At 34.9% G+C, this 24,625-nt stretch overlaps 1 protein-coding gene across 1 annotated transcript in view; it reads right to left on the bottom strand.

Moving 5' to 3' along the window:
- LOC306864670 (CYFIP-related Rac1 interactor B) overlaps positions 1–24,625 on the bottom strand; it is a 51,005-nt gene that overhangs the window by 18,830 nt on the left and 7,550 nt on the right. The window contains exon 2 of the mRNA XM_079408825.1: positions 10,084–10,171. The gene's annotated coding sequence lies outside the window, so the exon portion shown is untranslated. The remainder of the gene's footprint in view (positions 1–10,083; positions 10,172–24,625) is intronic.

Genomic DNA, 24,625 nt, shown 5'->3' with positions numbered 1-24,625 from the left:
TTCATTGTCATAAGGTTCAATGTCTTTTGCACTTATGTCATTATTATAGGAGCAATCGTGATCAAGGTGTATGAATTAGGAACTAATAAGATCCCTTTATAAAAATTAAAATGACAATGAAAAGTGGAGAACATTTATCAAGGTCCTAACTAATATCTCCTCATGATAACAACAGGCTATGTGGGCCAAACTGAGACAAGAGTGAAGATTATATTAGGAAAAGTGCATTTGCCTCTCAGCTTCATTCACAGCAGTCCCAAAGGGTGAAGGCGAGCTCCTCGTACGAGCTCTTTCCGACAGAGAGAGACTCTGACCTGGTTGTTTTCTTTTCGAAGCCTCCTACTGGGAGATTGCGTGCTGGAGGAGAGGAGCTACGGTGGGATTCTGGAGAAGGAGGGGGCAAAGGGGGGCTCGTCTAAGCCCGCTGGGCACTTACGCTTCACTACTGCATTGTGATTGGCTGCACGCAAGTTCTCTTGCACTCCACTGTATCCATGGAGTTGAAAAAACCTGGTGCTACCAAAAACACATCGACAGCCAATCAGAACGCGAATGGCGAGGCGGAGGGGAGGATGAGGGCACTGGAGCAGTAGTCCGACTTAAGAGCTTGTGTATGAATATATGAATTGCGATGAGGTAATGCACCAAAAATGCACAACTAGTGCAACAGCGACACGCTGATTAATCACAAAATTCTACGAATAACTGACATTCCAGCCTTAGGATGCATAAATACATATGATTAATTGTACAAATTAATGTTAAAAATACTATAAATAATTATTAAACTATTATATGAAAGAATTGTTTGTGGAATATTATATATGCAAATAATTGTATAAAATTATGTAATAAAGAATTCATATTAAAATTGTCATGAGAATAATGAATGAATAATTGCAATAAATAATTACAATAATTGCATATTGAATTGTGTTGTGAATAATTCAATGCAATTAGTATAATATATCTATATAAGGAGTAGATTTAACAACGCAACCTATCTGGATCTATCTAGATCTAACTATCTGGATGCAGGTCATGCTGGAATTGCAGGAGCACTGCAGCATGGGAATCCACGTGCTTCGCCATACTACACTATTGCTGTAGCACCATAGGAAAAAAAACAACAACCTCTCCCCTCCCTGATTCTCTCCGTCACGTGGGCACAGCCGTGGAGTGGCTAACCGGCTGCCTCTGGCCTCGAGGGGGAGGGGAGCGAGTGAATTAGTGTGTGTTTTCATGTGTGCGCTTATTTGAGTGAGTGGATGCAATAATCCAGTTATGTATGTGGTGAAGTATGCGCAGAATTTAAGCTAATGTGAGAATATTGCCAGAAGAGCGACACTTAACGTAGAAGCCTTGTCTAAAATCTCATTTACAAAGGCTCAGCCAATGATTTATGCAATTCAGCCTTTACAATGCACATTTATTGACTATCATTTTCCAAACGCCAAGTTTACGCCTGTGATATCTATTAATGTATGCTGAAGAATGAGTAATGTGTGTGTACATGTGATACATCATGTAGTGTCACTCTTACGCAGCATCACTTACATCCTTGTCTGCAGTTTTTACTTGACCTAAATTTCCCGGGGCGTGCCGCCACATCGCATTAGCCAACTATAGTATCTGTGTTCTGATTTCACCCCAGCCCTTTGAAACCCAGCAAAATGAACAGAAAATGGGGGTGCAGGTGCCCTTTATCCACCTCCAAAACTTGCATGACCTGTTTGACCAAACCCATCCTAGCGTTAATACGTTAAATAAAACGAAGGAATCAGAAGGGTGATAAAAGAGGGAAGAGGAAGCGTGCGTTTGTTTGTGATTTGTAGCTCCGCCCACACTGGAGTAAACAGCCGCTTTAACGCCCTCTTTAAACAGGTTGTGGCAAAAATCAAAACAAATTGCTGGATAAGCCAATGAGGTTGAGGCGCATTTGTAGGATGTCAGCTACTGGTGCGTCCGGGTTGAGTTTAACTGCAACAAACAACACTGGCAAATGACAACTGTGACATTTATAGCTTTGATTTCAGCTGCACAGACAAACAGTGGCACGCAAACAGCACAGTGTTACTGATGATCACTTACAATTGTTATCATTTAAAACATTTGCATAAGGTGGTGTATGGTGATAACCATAGAGTAGAATTTTTGGTTAATCTCTCTTACAATAGGACCTCTTAGGCAGCACTGTACCGCTCACGATCAAAGCCAGAAACCATGGCAACCGAATATCATAAGCCAAAACAGGGCACCTCATCTGAAATGTTGGGAGAAGGAATTTTAAGCCAAATGTTCAAAGTCTGTTTAAATCGACAAACATGTGTCACTTCCATTTCTGAAGCTGCTGTGATTATGATAATCTTTCAAAGGTCCTTTTCTGTAAAGTCAAACCTCAAATTAGTTACACCAAAAGAAAGATAACTGAGAGACAGAACTTGATGCATCCCGCTTTGGAAAACAGCAGAATTGGAAAGAATTCATGTGACTTGTTCTTCTTTCACTGTGAAGGTCTTTAAGACCTGAGAATGTCATTTGGTACAAGACAAGCAAAGGAAGTTTAGTCTCTGCATACAGATTAAGATGCTTTCACAGCATGATGATGAAGTTTGTGTGTGTGAGAAATACAATGTCTGACCCCCTTTTCTAGACACCAATGTCCTTTTGTCATTGGATAACTCACCACAACTAAATAATCAAACTTCTTTTGACATTACTTGATGTGTTCTTACTTGACATTTAAAAAAAGAGCCAATGCTCGTTTCAGTTTCTTTCGATTTCTTAATTCAGAGTAAGTGTGTGGCAGTCAGGAGAGCTGTTAATGCAGAGTATGAGGGGTGGGGCACTGTCAAACTGAGAGGGGATTTTGGGGGGCATGCATGGCACAAGGTGGATTTGTGCTAAGAGGCTTGAGTTCCCTTTTTTAGGCACAGAGCACCCTCTGCTGACAGCATGGAAGGTGCGTGCAGAGGGCCACTCCCTATTCTCTGGGTAAAAAAAAAAAAAAAAAAAAAAAAAAAAAACACAAAAAACGCAATCATTCAATCAAATAAAGAATTAAAATAAAATAAATAAATATAATGTAATTAAATAAAAAAAAAAGGCCCCAGCATCCCTGTTATCCTAAATAGGACAAATGGTTTGGGGAATGTAAAGAAATAGGGAGGAAAAAAATAAAATAAAATAGATGTATAAAACATTATTTAATTTTTTATTTAAAACATTTACATTTTTAATGCTTGCAATTAGAGATGCTGAGATAGGCCTGAGATACACCCTACAAAGGCGGTAATGAAAATGGATGATAGAAAAAAAAAGATAAAAAATAAAACAAAATAAAATGAACAGCATTTCAGAGATGTAATATACTGTATATTGCATTTTCTAAATATTCAAAATCCCTATTCTTGGAGAGACAAATGTCATAATGAGGCTTAAAGGGTAAAAGAAGGTAAAAAGTAAAAAAGTAAAAAAAAAAAAATATTTATTTATTTTATTTATTCATTTTAAATATTACCCATGGAGAAATGATAAAGCGGGTATATTGAGATCAGTAGCAATGTATTAACATCAACTAAGTAAGCAGCACTGTTTTCACTGCAGAGACTGAAGGATGGGTTTAAAAAAACTTTATAAAAGACAGTCAATGGAGAATTATTTTGACATTTATACAGCAGGGGATTGACACGTCTCTAAAATGCCTGTGGTATGCATGGGTGGGTGGTAAGTGAAATGTATACATGACACACAGTAAATGAAAGGGGAGCTAACCCAATGAATATTTAACTAATCCTTCCACTCCCTTCGGCTGCATCAACATGTCTCTTAGAGCAGGCACTGACTGACTCACAAAACACACTGCCATCCTTTTTATACTTAAAAGATGTCTCGGATCTCTAGTCAGTGGCTGCGTCTGCTCTCAGCACCACTTTACCTCGCGTCATCTTGTCTTAAAAGGGCAATTGTAGCTAAAGGTCAATGGAAAAGCAAAACACAAGTCCATCCACATTCAAACTGCAATATGTATATTTAGATTTGCTGTCATTTAGTTATCTGCTACATAGAAATTTATAGATTTGGGTGAAAATAACTATTATTTTAAAACGTATGCATTTATTTTCATCATAAATTCAGGTGCCTACCAGTCACCATATGGCATTGTTTCTCGCATCTGACATAAGAACTAATGCCTTCAAGATCCTCAGAGAAGCAACATCCATACAGTGATTCAGATCTGACTCAGTCTAGTCTATCTATCAGACAATATTTGTTCAGAAATTAATATATACTATCATGAAACACATTCACAACTTTGACAATGACAATAACTCTGCAAATGGTGCCACCTGCTGTACAAAATAAGAAATCACTTTAACACAATCTAACATCACTAAAGTATAACATACCAAATATGCATTACATCAACCACTACTGGCATTTTCACCTAGAAATACCATGGAAGCCAAAATAAACTAAACCAAACTTAATGTGTTTGGTTTCAGCTGCAATAGACTTTATAAACTGGGTAAACGGAGCATATTTAGATTTCCCTGCTAGCAAAGCCATGAACCATGTCTAGAGAGTATTAGTGATTTGAGATTTACTATTATTAAAAGAGAAAAAGAAAGAAAGAAACCACACAGAGACCAGAGAGCAATACACTAACAAGGAGTCAGAACACCTTATTAGCAACCACAGATGTACCTGGCAACCACCCACAACACCCTATTTGTTGCACAGTATTCACTGTGCTGCTACAACTATCGGCATATAGCTACACTTTTCTATTCTATTCTACACTTTTTGATCAATTAAATAATTCATATGCAAGTTAGAAACTATTACATTACCACTTAAAAGTCTAGGGTCAGTAATATTAGATCCAATCTCCATACTAGGAATATTGGATCCAGTCTTTTGTCCGGTTTCCAAGTTTGATTTTGAGTTTGTCTGATACCCCAAAAAAACTAAATTACTGATTCAAATAACACAACAAAAATTGTAGTTAGTTAGTAACGTAATCCAATACATTACACATTTTAAGTAATATAATAAACTATTTTTTATTACTTTTAGATTACTTTTGACCTAACATGTTCATCACATTAATTTAAATAGGATAATATTGTACCATATTGACATAAAAATACAAAGACAATGAAAAACTATTCCATTCGTTGTTATTAAAATCATGAAGTGCATTACGTCAATGCTTCCCAAACTGGTGTCTGTAAAGAAACTGCAGGGGTTTGGGAGTTTGATAAAAAAAATTTAGTTAATTAAATCATAAAAAAAAATCTAATTCAAATAAATCATTTTAAAACAACAAATCAAAATAAAATGCTTACTAAAAAACATGAAATATTCTCTTTGTTTACCTGAATGTCATGTGACGATTAGCCAATCTCAAAGAACCGTGAACATTCAAATGTGTTAACTTAATTAAAATCTCAGGGGGACTTCAAGTTAATATATTAGATAAAAGAGGTTTAGCTGACAAAATAATTCCTGCTTTACTTGAAAAGAAAAATCATGTGATTTTGTGCATTTTCATGTTTGAAAGACAAAAGCCTTCCTAAGACAAAGACTTGTGTGAATATGTAATCATGTAATCAAAAGTAACTTATTAAAAGTCTTATTTCAAGTATTTTAAAATGTAATATAATCTAACAAGTACTTAATTTTTGGAATCTGATTATGTAACGTAATCATTTACTACCCAGTTTGTCTTTAGTAACTTTATTATGTTGAGATAACCGAAGAAGCCAAGGAAAAGCAGAATTGATGTTTATTAAAAAATAAAAATGAGGAGGGTATATTGAATGATCTTTTTTGACTGCCCAGCACTTATGATCACCAAGGTTGCATTTACTAAATCATAAATACAGTAAAGCAGTAATATTACAATTTAAAAACAACTGCTTTCTATTTCAACATGTAATTTATTCCTGTATTTAATTTATTCCAGTAGCCATTGCTCACCTTCAGAGTCACACGATCCTTCAGAGATGTCTTTTTTCACCGTTCAAAAAAAAAGAGAAAAAAGAAAAAGGTGTGCTGCTTAATTTTTCTATTTACTTGTTACTTAATTTTATGCTATTTTTGGGATTCATTAATGAACAAAGTTCAAAAGAACAATATTTATTTAAAACAACAACTCATCTCTAGACAAAATGCAGACAGACAGACCGTAACTGTTCTGAAGCTTTGAACAGACAGTCTAACTGATACTTCCAGACAATAATCAGGCATTAATCATACAGTTATTCTAACAACAAATAGCTCAGAGCAATCATGTAAATCCTATTAAAGTGGTGAATCCTCTTGTAGAGGCAGTTTTCAAGATTACCAGACAGGGGCAGCATTGGCTGATATGCAGGGGGAGGGGCTGACACTGTTAAAGATGACCTCAGGCTCCACTGCTAGTCACATATAATCCATCCTCGCCCTGCAAAAGTACAAGGCGTTTTCATTGGCTCCCAGCCACAAGATTTGGAATAATCCAAATGCATCTCCTGTAATGCACAACATCATGACCTGCCATAAAACTGTGTGCATGTTGATTTATTTCACGCACTAGGTTTCCTCTTACAGATAGCAGTCACATGTAAAGGGTGTGTTAACAACCTCAGCAATTATGTGTGTGGCAACTTGTCAAGGTACCCATGGAAACAAAAGCAAAAATAAATATGAGAGGTTAGGGGCAGGAAATAATAAATATAATGAAAATAAAATAAATTGGTGGAAAAAGAGGCAAGCAAAAAAAAAAAGTCAGAAGGGTGGAGGTGTGTCTGTGTGTCTATACTGGGTTATGTACAGTATTTACTACAGAAACTGAAACTTCAAGCAAAAAAGGCCCCCTTTTTATCAAAGCATTCTAAGCATTCCTGCTCCTCCGACTAAAGATGCACACATTCAGTACCCACTGCACGCTCTGAGAGGAACGACAAAACAGCTACTTGCTTGGCTTTAGACTCCCCTCCATCATGCATATAAATGGGGCCACCTTCTGCAAACTCTGACCCTTTGATTACATAAGACACCATCCTAGAGGAACAGGAAGCTGCATTACTCAAACCCTCTTTATGTCCCACAATGCCGTTTACTTCCACAGTAACCACGTTACACAATCTGGGCTCACATCTCTTCAGGATAAAATGAAAAGCAAGAAGTTTTCTCTTTTTTAATTTAGCTTAAAACATTGTTATGCTATATTACATACTAATATAAAAGTTATTATATTTGTAATTGATTTTTATATTATTTTGAATTGAGTTTTTATTTTTGTATTTTCTGTTTTCATTTCTAGTAAATATATTGAATTGTTATTTCATAAAATATATTGTTTTTGTTCATTTTCATCACTGTTTTAGTTATTTTAGTGCATTACCAAACTAAATGAATGAGAAATGTTGCTTTAGCAACTAAATGAAAATAAGTTTGAGTATATTTATATATTTTGTGTTATTTTAGCATAAATTACACACTATTATAGGTTTAATATTTGTAATTGATTTTTATGTTATATATTATTTTGAATCAAGTTTCTATTTTTGTATTTTCTGTTTTCATTTGTCATTCCTAGTAACTGTTTAAATATTTAAAATATACTTAAATATAATATTATATTTTATTTTATTTCAGTCAACGTTTATATGACTTTAAGTAATGACAATGTTTCTTTTTATGGTTTTAGTTTTAGTTAACTATAATAACCCTGGCTTGAAACAACTGTGATAAAATTACATATGTCATCAACTGCTGGGAAAACAGCACTGCTTTCTCAGATTTATCTCAGACTATAAAGTTGAGGATGATCAAGTATAAGTGTACAAACTCTTCAAACAAAAAAAAAATACTGCATCAAGTAAATCATAAAACAATAACCAAACAAAAATCAAGAAAATCATAAAACAATAACCAAACAAAATTGTTTGGCGTTTGTGTCTGAGGCTTAAACGAAAGAATTCAAAGCTCATCTCAATGTTCAAACCAATCACAAATGCTAAAACGGATGATAAACACAAAGACTGCTTTGCACCTGCAACACATCAACAGCCATAAGGGCAGGAAGACTCCACATCCCAGAAAACACTGAACCAAGAATGCCCCACACCCCAATCCAGCAGCTCAGAGCAGAATCACACGAGAGCTTGAGCTCAACAGCACACCCAGACTGCTGCACTGACAAAAGACAATCATTGCTAAGATATCAGGGGAATGCAAAAAAACAAAAAGTAAGTGGTTTTGGACAACTGGACTACGGTGACATTCTGATGTGAAAGTTCTGGAAGACTGCAATTCACTCACTGAATACATTTTACAATAAAATCTTTCAAATGTAATTCTGCGAATAGACACAATTCATTTTCACTTTTTATTTTAATCATGACGGCCATAGTCAAATGTTTCATTGTGCAGGGGCAATTTTTACCCCTTTATCTTGAATTTGTTGGGCATTTTTATTTATTTTGGTGGCATTTTTCCTACAAGCCCCCATTAATTTCCGACCCTTGTAAGTACAATTAAAATGTAATTAGAGATGCACGATATTATTGGACCAATATTGGAATTGGCCGATAATGGCTTTAAATGTAAATATCGGAATCGGCCCAATATGAAAAATTATGCCGATATGTCTTGCCGATAAGAGGAATACAATTAACTCACATGTGCTCAGGGTGTGCTAGCGATTAAATCATATCAGCAGTGCGATTAGATCATGTAAGCACTGTGGCTCATTCTTGAAGCAAAGTTTTGCCTGAATGGTGATTGGATTCATTGTTTTGGATTGCTGCATTTAAACTGAGAATGCACATACAAAATGATGTGTTCGGTGTATGATAGAGGAAACAGTAATAGCACTAGCAGCGGAAGTCTCTCCTGGGTCCTAATGCCCGCTCAATAAGGTGTATTAATTCCGTAGGGGGCGCTGTTGGCCTACTTCTAATAAAAAGAAAGCAAAATACACAAATAATATTTAGACTGTATTTCTGATTACATAAAGCAGTAATTGATGCCATAAAATCACCAGTATGTTTTGATTTAAAGGTCAGAAGCTATAGCTTACATGGAAAAAAAAATAAAAAAAAATCACAAGCATAAATTAAATAATTTTATATATACTGATTTATTCATTACGGGGCAATATGTTATATTTTTAAACAAATTATGAGCTCTAAACGATTTTCAGAATTTTTACATCTTTTTTGTTTTAGACCATTTACAAATATTAAATCATAAAATAAAATGTTAAGGTTACCACTGCATCTTTCTGATAAAAAAAATGCTGTAATTAATATATAGTTTATTCATAGTTATTTTCAAATCTTCAATGTACTGTCATTATAAAATAACTTTATTATTGGTTTATTTAATTCTAACAAATAAGTTCTTGTTAAAAACTAACTAAAATTAAAAAAAATTATATATCGGCATCGGCTATAGGACAAAATTAGTTGAAATTTATCAGCATATTGGATATCGGCAAAAAAATTATATTGTGCACCCCTGCATGTAATAAAAGAATACTATTTCATAAAAGAATCCTGAAGAAAAAGAAAGTTTCACAAAAATATTAAGCAGCACAAAAATATTGTTAAGAAATGTTTCTTGAGCTCCAAATCAGCTTTGGCATCATAGAAATAAATTACATTTTAAAACATTAATAGAAAAAAGTTTTATTACTAATAATAAATTGTTATAAAAATGTTAATATTGTTTTACTGTATTTTGGATCAAATAATTGCAGCCTTTGTGAACATCAGACAATTCTTTCAGAAAAATCTTACCAAACCCAAATAATATCTGAAGGGTAGTGTAAAACTGAATCTTTTCCAAAATTAACAGGGGAAAAAAATAATAATGATTTTCATGATATGACCTATTTAAATTAGTTCTGGTAGCATAGTTACATGTTGACTTGCAGATGAACACAGTGACTTCTTAGGCTAACTGCCCTTGAAAAATTATTATTAATACACAAGTCTTAATAAAACAATGATTCACAACAGTTCCTATACAGTAAAACAACTGCACAGTAGCTGTAATAGAGCTGTGATTGTGTGTGGAGATGCTTACCAGCAGAAAAGCAAAGCAGAGGAGGTGACAGAAGGGAGGCCTATCCAGGCACTCACCAAGGTCGCAATCCTACAGAAACACTAACAATCTGAAAAGAGAGAAGAGAAAGAATTTATTATAACAACTCAAAATAAGAAAATGTGATATCACTGATTGCATGTACTTTTAAACAGCATTTCCCCATTTCAATTCCTCTACACGTTTATCTTTTAAAGTCTTTCTCCCCATTATTTCACAATTCAAATTCCAGAAATAAGCTTCAACACACTAAAGCCTTCAAGACTAATGCATTCTCACAATGTAATCTCTCAGTGCATGTTAAGTTCCTAAATTCAAACTTGCTTCAGACTTCCTTTGGCTTTATGTGGGCCTGTTATACCACAATGCACGCTAACCTGAATCATTTGTCCATTACCACAGAAACAAACAGTGTGTTGTCTTGTGTCAAAGTCATCAAAACCCTACTGTGCACAGCTTTGGTCTAATGGACACAGTGCATCAATCCATTGTAAAACCATAACAGGCTGGAGCCTGCAGATTTGTGGTTTGATCAGAGGAGGGGATGTGCTAGATTTGTGGTTATGTTCTTAATATTCAAGACTACTTTTGCCCCCTCTTCATCTAATGCTTGTAGGCTGTAAAACTGCCCCGGTGGTAAAGCGTTGGGAGGTGTTCTGGCCACTTCCTCCTGTGCAACACTTCCTCTCATTCACAGCAGACTTCAGGTTTCCATTGTGTTTGCTGGCTTCACCCTCACCTCATGTCAGTGTAAACCATTTAGTGCAGTTTTTTTTTACAACCCATAACCCTACTAGACGTCGGTGCATAACACGTCTGCATTGTTTGTGCTATGAACATGAATGATACCGCAAATCATGAAGCTTTTTGAGAAGAGTTTATTACCTTTATTTTATTTGATTTTGGCATGATTATTATTGTTGTATTATGTATTATTGGAAAAAAATTCTAGTCGACTATTAGTCATTCATTTAAGTCATTAGCTAATCGCAGATTCATATTAATTTAATTATGATAGATATGTCTCTCATGTCTGTGAGGCAAGTAGCCCAGACACTTTTGAGTTAGACTGAGAAGGCAGAAAGTGCATGCTGTTTGTTTTCTTTCATTTACAAAAGCACAATATTTTGTTAATATTGTGACTGTGAACATAAAAGTAGTCCCATTACAGTTTCAAATTATGTATTACTCTTATCTGTATGAGCAAAACTGATGGAATATTTTAAGTTGTTTCTGCTATTCTCAGGAAAAAAAAAGCAAATTCATCCAGGTCATACAGTAAGCTCCACCAAGATGACTTTAACAACCATCCAAAACACCTAGCAATAATTTAAAACCCCATCTAAAAACTATCCAGAAAACCCTAACAACCTAGCAACAGCCTACCAACCACATTGCAACACCTTGGCTACAACCTAGCAACAACCTATCATCTAGACCACGTTAGCAACTGAATAACAATGCACCAGCATGAATTTGATTCACATTCAGATCCTGTTCCATATTTTTGGAAATAAATAACTAACTTATAACATTCAGTTACATAAGTGGTTCATGAACGTCCGCATTCAAAAGCAGATGTCTGAATTATTCTCAAAAGCTCTAAAAGTACAAATTTAAGAAATTGCTAAGTAACTTCCTAATTATCCTTAGTTCCTCTTGCAAGCTTTTATTAAATTTTATTCATAAATGTAATGCAATATAAAATGGCAATTCAGTTTTAGTTCAGCAGGGCACTAAAGTCAACCCAAGGATAAATGAATCAAAACCACTTTCTCCATGCCATATTCAAATGGGATTGTTTACCCAAAATGAATAATTATGTAAACATTTACTCGCCCTCATGCCATTCCAAATAAGACTTTTGTTCATCTTTGTAATAAAAATAAAAATATTTTTAATGAAACCTAGGAGATTTCTGTACCTCCATTCATGCAGGCAAAAAAGTTATACAGATTTTTGGAATGACTTAAAAGGTGAGTGATTAATGACAGAACATTCATTGTTGAGTAAACTTTCCCTAAATCTGAATAAATTCTGAGCAGTGTGGGGGAAAAAACATAACTGGAATAGACTCAGGGCTTTCTAAAAATGCTTGACTAACTAGCAAACTGCAAATTCCTGACTGTGTGTAATGTTACTCTTTGTAAAATACACTTAGCTTGACAGATTTATGTCAGAAGGTCAGATAACAAAGGCAGTTAAAACTCTGCTTGAGTAAGTATCACATTTCCTTTAAAGATGACATCATTTCATCCCTCCTCAAACACACCTAAGGGGACTTCAAAGCTGCCACTGATATTGCAAAAATGGCCATTTGCTTGTTTCACAATCTTAAATCAATCTAACAATAATCCCCAGCAGCAGACCTGATGAAATGCAGAACATTGCTTAATTTAGATCCAACATTGAGAAAACACAACAGCGAGCAGATCCAACCATGAAAAAGAGTATGCCTAACCAACCATGCTGTATGACACGACTGCAAATTGGTCCAGAGGTCAAACAAACAATTTAATGAAATGGAACTCAGTTCAGATAAGATACAGTTTCAGATTTGCTGGCATTGCTATGATGCTTTATATTTTGCCAACAAACCATCAATACAGGATATTACACAATTCTATCACATGCAGAGAGAAAGATGGATATCTTCACAGCAGCAGAGGACATTTTTATCTAACAGTTCCAAATCTGGTCTCTACAGACTACAAATATGACTTTCTCTGCTAAAATCACTGCAATACAACCAACAGAACACTGTTTGGCCCATTCAATTATACAGATCATTCATTTAATCCTGCATTAAACAAAAGACATAGTTTAGTCTAAAACTAAAACAATTAGTCTAGTTTTTCTGATAAAAAAAGTGCTTGTGATTTAAAACAATTTTAAAAATTCAGGTGGTACGGCTGCACAATTTAGCCAAAATTGTTTGTGATTATATCTCAATATGGCTATGATAATAATAATAATAATGAGAAATTGAATTATTATAAGTAGTAGTAGTAGCAGTATTAATTAAATATTAATAAATAAAAATAAATAAATTAAAACAAGAAATATTACTGTAATATTTTACTATAAATTAACAAATACATACATACATGCATACATGAAATTACTATTATTATATTTTATATTACAGCTGTAAATTATTATATTATTTTATATTACAGCTGTAAAATTACAATGCTATGTCTGGCTGTCTTAATTTCTTCATTTTAAAAGATAAACCATAAAAATTTTATATTAAAGGAAATACACAGTGGGACCTTACAGCTTCTCTTTTGTTGATCAGAGCTTCTCAATACAAGTATAGGAGGATGGTTGGTGCATGTTGTATTCCCAAATGCATGTTAAAGTGACAAACTCAGAGCATATGCAGAGATGGAGTTTGTGTGGAGCAGCATTTACAAAACCGAGCCACTCTAAAACGTTGCAAACACTGGCAAATAATAAGCTCCTCACATGTAAGAATACAGTGCCATGCTTTACTCTGAAACACACAGCGCATATATCTAATTGAACCACATCCTTTGTCAATTGATAATCACACTAAGCCATTTCACTATTTTGGTTTTATTTTGATTAGTTGAGTAGCCTTAGTAAAATGTCTCATAATCAGGATGTAGATGAACAGCACACAGGCTAATTCACATACATGAACCACTACGTGGGAAAGTCTGTGAGGCTTATCTTATAGACATTATCTTTTTAACAAAAATGGCAAGTTGGCACATTGGGTGTGTTGGTTAAGTTTAATGGGCCTGTGCTGTCGGAAACACAGTCTATCCAAACAAAAACACATTAAAGTTGTTAAAAATTAACGCTTTGCTCACATTAGACTGAAAATCATTCACTGGACTGCCAGAGGCATAATGCAGCTTTGCATGGACCGTCTTTTCTCTTGCATTTTGACTACACTACATTCATACATGGATAGTGCAGTACATACACGTACTGTACACTAATATTCTGAAGCCAAATAAACAGACCAAGTGTTGTTATTTGTAGTTTGAAAGACAACACAAAATGCTCCAAGTCGATTAAAAAATTTAATCGTGTTAATCACAGTCCTGGACTGTGATTAATCACGATTAATCGCAAATTTAAAATACTAGGACTTACCTGTAAATGTGTTGAAATAAAGGAATGCATGACAAACTAGTTTAAGGAACCTAACCTTTCATATCTCCGCAAGGTATGAGACATAATCCTTATTATTCTTTTGTTTTAATTCAGCCATTATCAGCCTTTATACTGACAATAAAACATTTACCAAGCCACATCGCTTCAATCCCAGTACACATTTACCCAACTATTATCAAAAGTATTTCTAAATAAATACAAAACATTTTCTTGCGACCTTACATGAAGTATTATGACAAAATGCATTATGAAGAAGAATTCGACCTGTTCTGGAGGTGGATTAGAGCTAACATTAGCATCATGCTACATAAGACAATTTATGAGATTAATAGTACACTTTTACTCAGAACTCACTTTAAACCACCATCGAGGGTTTGTAATAACTTCCTTTTGCGATCACGTGTATATATATATAGGCTACACTTTGAGCAGCCGCGCTACATTATAAAAATAGCCCAAAAAACCGCAACCCACAGCTCTGTAATTTTTCCCACGACTGTATCTTCAAAATAGCCCAATTGTGCGGGAAAACCGCAACCTTGGCAACACTGGTTCGCTGTACCCTTATCAAATATGAGTATACATATCTCTCGTGCACTGTTGCGCTCTCTCTCCGCGTTTGCTTCACTTTTGTCTAGCCCGGCACCTTATATAATCACACAATCCCTGCGTCCCAATGTGCATACTATACACCCTATCTGACCTAAATAGTATTGAAAATTACTAATATCACATAGAATTTAGGATGGATAGCGTGTGTGTATATATATATATATATATATAATTATTAATGCTGTCAAACGATTAATCACAATTAATATATTAAATATATTTATATATAATATTAAATATAAAAATAAATATATAAACGTATATGTAAATATTTTCAAAATATACTGCATGTGTGTGCATTTATTGCTACATAATAAACACTGAACACAGTAGAACACACATATGTAAACAAAAACTTATTTTGGATGCGATTAATCGTTTGACAGCACTAATAATTATATAATATACATTGCTAATAAATAAAATGAACAATGGACAATTCTTACTTTTAATGTTAATATATAAATACTGTAACCTAATGTTTAGTGTGCCAGTAGTTCACTTTTGCACTTCAACAGACAAAACAACAAAGAATTATATAAAAATGCCCATTTTTGGCAAGCGACCTCGTCTTAAATAAGTCCTAAATGACCACAAACAGTTGGGTGGAAATCAGATGTGTCAAATCTACGTCATGTGCATCAGGTTTTAAAAAGACAGCACTACTTTTAAAGTGAAACCTGCTGCAGTGTGTGTCATATCAATCAAAAAAAAAAAAAAAAAAAAAAAAAGAAAATCACACACTGCTATTCCCTGATTAACTTTTTGTCCCTGATTAACTTTCGTATAAAGATTATTCTATATTCAATTGATAGTTTTTGCATATACAATTTATAGTTTATGAAGATTGCTTTAAGTTCACTTAAATTAAAAGTTGTTTTTCAAAGCCTATGAAAAGTAAAAAAATATGTCTGTATAATGTTGAATAGCTATGGCTAAAAATTAGGAGAAAATGCATTTAATAAAGACATCAATGTTTGCATCAATGACACTGGCCTTCATTAATAATAGGCTACTTAGTAAAAAAGATGCAATTAAACATTAAATATACCATCTTTATGATGTTTCTATATTAATTTGGAGATTCAATGGAACATTGTGACAATATAAATATATATTAATATGTGATTCATTGTGATTCATTTAAGGATGCACCGATATGAAAATTTTGGCCGTCAATTCTAACCGATAATTCTTTATACTGTAAATGAAAGTCGATAACCGATATGTTGGCTGATAAATCTAAATCCACAGTTTTTGAGAGCCTGATTACAAAATATGTCTCACCATTAAAAGCCATTAAACACTTCAACATAAATCAAACATAAAGCAGCCTTACAAATAAATAAACCAATGCTTAAATAATGCAAACAAGTCACTGGACAAGTTTACTTAATGTTATATGTAGAAAAATTAAAATAAAAAATTCCAAAATCATGTTCCATGAATAAATTAAACGGAATAGCCTCCGCAATTGAATTAAATTATTTTAATTAAACCATATTGTTGATGAAAATAATAAGATAAAAATAAAAGTGGTGTTTTTTTTATTATTAATATATCAATGATTTTGAAAAGTAGTATCTTAAATTAATACCACTGTTTCAAATAGCAACATGCAGTTTTACCTGCGTGCGCTGCTGAAGAGCTGAATGAACACCTTTACACTGAATCGCTTATTATTCATACAACATAAACATTATAACTTATATATGCACAAAAAGACACAAATGCGCAAGTGATCTTGAACCAAGTTACGCGCTAATAAGATATGACGCGCTTAATTGGCTCCCGCAACAACGTGCTGAAACACGACAAATTAGACCAATGAATTCACAACATTTTATTATAACAGTGTTCTCATTATGATATATTATATATATATATATATATATATATATATATATATATATATATATATATATATATATATATATATATATATATATATATATATATATATATATATATATATATAAATAATATACACTCACCTAAAGGATTATTAGGAACACCATACTAATACTGTGTTTGACCCCCTTTAGCCTTCAGAACTGCCTTAATTCTACGTGGCACTGATTCAACAAGGTGCTGAAAGCATTCTTTAGAAATGTTGGCCCATATTGATAGGATAGCATCTTGCAATTGATGGAGATTTGTGGGATGCACATCCAGGGCACGAAGCTCCCGTTCCACCACATCCCAAAGATGCTCTATTGGGTTGAGATCTGGTGACTGTGGGGGCCATTTTAGTACAGTGAACTCATTGTCATGTTCAAGAAACCAATTTGAAATGATTCGAGCTTTGTGACATTATTCTGCTGGAAGTAGCCATCAGAGGATGGGTACATGGTGGTCATAAAGGGATGGACATGGTCAGAAACAATGCTCAGGTAGGCCGTGGCATTTAAACGATGCCCAATTGGCACTAAGGGGCCTAAAGTGTGCCAAGAAAACATGCCCCACACCATTACACCACCACCACCAGCCTGCACAGTGGTAACAAGGCATGATGGTTCATGTTCTCATTCTGTTTGACGCCAAATTCTGACTACCATCTGAATGTCTCAACAGAAATCGAGACTCATCAGACCAGGCAACATTTTTCCAGTCTTCAACCGTCCAATTTTGGTGAGTTCGTGCAAATTGTAGCCTCTTTTTCCTATTTGTAGTGGAGATGAGTGGTACCCGGTGGGGTCTTCTGCTGTTGTAGCCCATCCGCCTCAAGGTTGTGCGTGTTGTGGCTTCACAAATGCTTTGCTGCATACCTCGGTTGTAACGAGTGGTTATTTCAGTCAAAGTTGCTCTTCTATCAGCTTGAATCAGTCGGCCCATTCTCCTCTGACCTCTAGCATCAACAAGGCATTTTCGCCCACAGGACTGCCGCATACTGGATGTTTTTCCCTTTTCACACCATTCTTTGTAAACCCTAGAAATGGTTGTGCGTGAAAATCCCAGTAACTGAGCAGATTGTGAAATACTCAGACCGGCCCGTCTGGCACCAACAACCATGCCACGCTCAAAATTGCTTAAATCACCTTTCTTTCCCATTCTGACATTCAGTTTGGAGTTCAGGAGATTGTCTTGACCAGGACCACACCCCTAAATGCATTGAAGCAACTGCCATGTGATTAGATAATTGCATTAATGAGAAATTGAACAGGTGTTCCTAATAATCCTTTAGGTGAGTGTGTATATATATATATATATATATATATATATATATATATATATATGATAGTCTCAGTCATTGTTATTAATGTTGTGCATTGATGTTTGAGCTGCAAGCTGAATGAACACTGGTAAACTGAAGTGCTTTGCTGGCAGCTCATTTAACTCAAGGAAATGCATCATATATGAGATTAATCAGCTATTTATACAACATAAACCAAACATAATATTACAACTTGTATGTACAAAAAGACGCAAATGCACAAGTGAACTCAAACTAAGTTACGTGCCAACCAGAATGTGTAACTTCTGTTGTGGATGCGTTCTTCCCGCAGCAACGCACTGAAACATGGCAAATTAAACCAAAGAATTCTCAACGTTTTTTAATAATATGTTATCATTATATACGTATATGATAGTCCCAATCATATAGTTATTAATGTTGTGTGCTGCTATTTGAGCTGCATGCGCTGAGCTAAAGATGATCACAGAAGCGATCTATTAACGCTCTATTAACTTAACCAAACAAATTCTATAGGCCTATGAGATAAATCAGATATGCATAAAATAAACAATATTACAACCTACAATTGCACAAAAGGCTGCAAATGCACACGCAAACTTAACTGTGTTAGTCATGAATGTGTAGCTCCGTGGATGCGCTTTTCCCGTCACAACGCGCGGGCGCACAAAGATTCCATTAATTATTTAACAGTAATGTTCTCATTATAATATGACAGAGTTGCCCTGCACGTTGCACTTCACTGTATTTTCCTTTTCAAAGTGATTCCAATATTTCAAGCAATTAAAACCCATCATGGCGAACAGTGGGCATCTGAAGTGCCTCTGCAGGAAATAATGCATTATTTATCGGCTTTAATATACCGGCCAAATTTTCTTATCGGTTCGATAACGATAACAGAAAAATTTACATTTATCGACCGATACCAATATAGTGGCCGATATATCGTGCATCCCTACAGAAAATTGTGATTATTTAGTTGTTGTTTTTTAATGACAACACTAGTTAAATTATGGACAGATAGACAGATTAATTATCATTCATTTTCACCCTAAAATGTCACATTACTAAGGTAAAATGCATGCAAATAGTGTTCATATCTAAGCACAGACCATATCAAATACAGTTTTCATTTTTTTTCCATCATGAGTTTCCATCCAAATATTCTAATTGAATTTATGCGCAAAACTGGAATATGGCATAAAACACATACGAATAAACCACCGTTTCCATCCAACGAGTCAAAGAGAACAAAATCGTCACTTCCTGGTAAACTGTGGCACTAAATATCACTAAGAATATAGGAGAAGCCACTTAATATAATAATTTTCATATATGACATAAATTAGTCGCACCTCAGAACGAGCAGACGAGACACAATAAATGCGGTCATTACTTTCGGAGGTGAATGCTTCTGTTTGGGAACGCAGTCATGTAAGACAGTAATTATACAGAAATACTTAGATGACAGACTTTCCTCAGACATTTTAGAATGACCATAACAACATATAGATGCTGTGAAGAAGATCGGTCCGCTAGTTAGTCAAGTTTTTTATGCGCATTTTTAGAATTTATGCGCATCTTGGCGTTTCCATCCAGCATTTTATGCTATATTCCAAAATGTGCATAAAAATAAGTGGATGGAAACAAAGCTAGTGCTATGCCAGCATACTGAATGAATCATCTCCATTATTGCATAAGCTCATTCCTGTGGATGACTTCATCATCATCACTTGATCAAGCCTGGGAATGCTGCGTTACTATGGCAGCTGATGAGATTCTGACACCCTGAAGGCCTAATGAGAATTCAGAACTCAGAAACATGGAACAGGGTACTTGGAACGTCACCAAGGCAACAGCTCGGAACCCTTGCTGTGAGGGGCTGGAGCTCTGGGAGAGGACTGGAATCACGAAGCCCTTCATTCGAAAGAGTGAAGCTAATCACTCTGGAAATGGAGTAGTTTACATGAGAATCAGGAGTGTAAAGGTTTCTGAGTGAGTGCAGCAGGAGGCAATTTATTAGCATAACACAGGGCTGGCAAAGTGACAATATAATTGTTTGCTAAGGCAAGCATAACTATTACTACTGCTCATCCTTAAGAGTTAGGGGGTTGTTCTAAACCCCTTAAGCCTACAGTCAAACTCTGGCACACAAATCACTCAGCATAGTGCTGCGAAAATCAGTTTTCAAAGAAAAATTCACGAACCAAGTGAATCAAAATCCTATACATTACACTTAGGTGGTATGGATTGGTTTTGAAAACACTCTGAAATGGAAGTAGCAACAGATTTTTACATACATATAGAAACAGACTGATTTTTTTATGCCAACTTTAAAGTGCACTTATTATACTATTTCAAACTTTCCTACAATATGTTTGTATGCATCCAAGGTCAAAAAAAGACTTTAAAGGGCTAGTTCACCCCAAAATTTATGTCATTAATTACTCACCCTCATGTCGTTTCAAACCCTTAAGACCTTCATTCATCTTCGGAACACAAATTAAGATACACTATATTACCAAAAGTATTGGGCCACCCCATCTAATGAACAGGTTTGACTACTTTAGTGATTTCCATGAGTACAAATCTTAATTTTTAAGCATATAATGATATTCTAGGTAATTGTTTGCTTCTAATTTTATAGCAACGGTTGGACAGGACTCTTTTCTATTCTAACATGTCAATGTCTCGGTGTATAAGGCAAGGTTCAAAAGAAATGACTGATTGAGTAAGTGTGGAAGAACTTGACTGGTCTGCAGAAAGCCAAGTACTGATCCCAGCTGAACACCTCTGTTGTGACTTTAAATGCAGACCTTGAGCCTAAAACTCATCACTAAACACCGATGACTTGTCCATACACTATATGGACAAAAGTATTGGGACACCCCCTTCTTTAGAACAAAAAAAGGCACTTCCAAAACTGTGGCAACGAAGATGGAAACATAATAAAAATTGTATTTCCATCTCGGTTGCAACAGTTTTGGAAGTAATCTAAAATGACACAATGAAGTCATTGGTTTTTAGTGATGAGTTTTAGGCTCAAGTTCTGCATTTAAGTTCTTCTACACCAACTCAATCAGTCACTTCTTTTTGACCCTTGCCTTATACACAGAGACATTGACATGTTAGAATAGAAAAGAGTCCTGTCTAAACTGTTGCTATAAAATTAGAAGCAAACAATTCCCTAGAATATCATTATATGCTTAATAAATAAGATTTGTACTCATGGAAATCACTAAAGTAGTCAAACATGTTCATTAGATGGGGGTGACCCAATACTTTTGGCAATATAGTGTATTTTTGATGGAATCTGAGAGCTATCTGACCCTCCCATAGACAGCTTCGGAAAATTACGATTGAACCCCTGATGTCACATGGATTATTTTACCAATCTCCTTGCTACATTTCTGGACTTGGGAACATTTCTGTTATATTGCTGTGAATATGCAGGGTCAGTAATCCAGTAATACACGAGGGTGAGTAATTAATGAAAGAATTTTCATTTTTGGGTGAACTAACCCTTTAATTTTCTAATATATACTGAAGCATCACTTCTTGTCTCATAGTGCCTGATAATGTTCGTTCATGGATCCGGTCTCTCTAAACCCTTCTTTTCTAAGAGCATATTCTACTCTGATTGGTCAGATGAGATCAACTGAATGCTGGATTTTCAAAAGTATGTGAAGTTCTCGGTATAGACTCTGTGCCATCATTGCAGTAAACTTGCATGATGTTACTGAATGAATGATTTATTAGTTGGACACCAGTCTGTTATTGTAAGTACACTGACATCTTCGATCCTCGAAACATAATGCTGAATGAAACTGACTGTTGACTGGTTGTTTTACATGTCTATCAGACACCCTCCTGGGCAGTCCTAGGCCAATGAAAGCTACTATGGAGTCTAAAACTTCTCCCATCAGTCTGAAGGTCTGGCTATGTGAAACTAAATTAAAGGTAACATCCAAAAAAAAAAAAAAAAACACATAATAGGGGAATTTTAAGCAATTACCAGCAACCACCCAGAATACAGGGTGTAGCAACCTATAAAAACTACTCAGAAAAAAAAAAGGTGCAGTAAAAATTTTGTTCTAAAGATAAATATGTTTTATTGCTAGGTACAATAGAAAGAGAATAAATATGATGGAGAGTTAAGGGAACAGAAGTGGCAAATGATGCAAGCTGGATTCAAACTTGTGCAGCACGCTTGAGCACCAAACCTTAACCTGTAAGAATTGTACACTGCTTGGCTATTACTGCAATCGATTTTTTTTCTTTCAAATTGATTTTTTTTAGTGTAATCCATCTAAAATTGACCTAAAATCTAGACTATATAAACGAGTTATCTAAAAAAAAAAAAAACATTTCCAGGAAGCTCCAGTCATTTGCAAAAATAGTTTTTTTCCTCCCTCTGTCTGCAATTCAGAGAACAACAACACAGATGATTAGTATTGCAAACACATGTGCATGAAATGGAAATATCGTTTTTCTCATCAAAGCATACAACTGTAACTAAAAGAATAGCACACCCAACAATTGTAACCGTAATTTTATGAAGCTACAAGAATACTCTTTTTGCGCGATAAAAAACAAAGTATTCTCGTAGCTTCATAAAAATACCGTTGAACCACTGATGTCACATGGACTATTTTACCAATGTCCTTACTACCTTTCTGGGCCTCAGAATGTTTCAGTTGCACTGCTGTCTATGCAGGGTCAGAAAGCTCTTGGATTTCATCAAAAATATCTTAATTTGTGTTCCAAAGATGGACGAATGTCTTAGGGGTGTGGAACGACATGAGGGTGAGTAATTAATGACAGAGTTTTCATTTTTGGGTGAACTATCCCTTGGGTGAACCAAAAGCAGAAAGTACACACAACTACAGCCCTAAGCCTACACTAACGGTAGGCATTTATTTACTCAAGACAGACCTTGTCTAGAAGACAACAAATACAGAGGAAACTGAGTGCAGTGGGTGGTTGAGTCATCAAACGACATTTCTTACTGCCTCACAATTACTGTCTTTACCCCCCACAGCCTTAGAGCTGTCTGTTTGCCCTGACCCACACTAAAACAGTATGGGGAGATGGTAACTATCAGTGAAGGTGAAACTGAGGAGGTCAATGAGACAGCAGCATGGGTAAGAGGGAAGCTGACACAGCATATACAAGCACAGCTGACAGCTGACAAAAGCAAGAGTGAGTAGAGACACTCTCTCATACACACAGTATCCATAACTAATATTTTACAAAAAAAGAAATGTCAGCCTCATACGGATACGCTGTTTTTGTTCAAATCAAAGCGTAAACAAACGTAGAAGACGTATCCGTGCGGTGCGGCTGACACAGAACAGCTAGCGTACCCTGCTTGCGTCCAGCGGATACTCTCCAAAATGGCGCTATGCTGAAGCAGAGTCGTTGTTTTTGTGCAGAAAAAGTATTCTCGTCACTTCATTAAATTCAGATTGAACCACTGAGGGCAGATGGATTATTCTGACTAAACTTTTCAGACTTTTCTGAGCACTGACAGTGTCATTTACTTGGCAGTCAATGGGACCGTCACAAGCCTCCCAGTTTTCATCGAAAATATCTTAAATTGTGTTCTGAAGACGAACTAAGCTTTTACGGGTTTGGAACGACATGGGGGTAAGTGATTAATGACAAAATGTTCATTTTGGGGTGGAGTAACCCTTTAAATGTGATATTAATTTTATGCAACAGTTCAAATTAGAAATTAGAATATTGAGTGAGTTACATTTTAGGCACAATGTTATCTGTTTTTTTTTTTGGTTTTTTTTCACCAACAAAATTGTCTATTTCACAATAATGTTTATTAAAGCTACTAAGGTCATTCAGTCAAAAGCAGTGAGAGATTTAGGGTAAACGTACTCATTAAGCTCACCAAAATCTACTTTGAGACATTTTTAGTGCATAAGATATTGGTTTCAGTACAAAAAGTTGTTAAAATAAAATATTAATCTCACACAAAAATATTTAATTTGATTTTAAATGACAAAACAATTTCAATTAAGACATACATCATTAAATTCAAAAAGTCTGGCTGTGCTTAATGGGCACAGTTTTGTACCCTTTAAGCACACCCCTGTTACCATTAAGCTCACATCATGTTTTATTAAAAATTTGGGCTTATTTTAAGGAAATTGTTTTAAAGAATAATTGTAAAAATATGTTTTTTTGAAGGTACAAAGGCAATCACTAAAAAAAAAAAACAGAACACTAAATTCAAGCAACAAGGCATTCAAGTCGATCATATAGTCATAATGAAGTGTCATTTAAACACATTGCAGCATCTAGACTAGTCCACGTTCAGCTAAGTAACGCATATTCAAAAATCAAATAAAACATTTCATTCATGGGGATGAACACATAAACTAGCCTCAACATGAAACCTCTTTTTAAATGGATGTCAAATATCTAAGATTAAAAAAAAAGATATCTAAAATTCACAAGTGGCCCATCATGGATGTATTTTATGTCATAAAACAAAACATGAAAATATCTTGAGCTTGCATTAACCACAGACCACAGGGCATTTCAACTCAT

The sequence above is a fragment of the Barbus barbus genome, assembly GCF_936440315.1.
Source record: "Barbus barbus genome assembly, chromosome: 46".
Taxonomy (NCBI): Eukaryota; Metazoa; Chordata; class Actinopteri; order Cypriniformes; family Cyprinidae; genus Barbus; species Barbus barbus.
The sequence above is the reverse complement of the archived record's forward strand: the minus strand, read 5'-3'. Positions and strand labels throughout refer to the sequence as shown.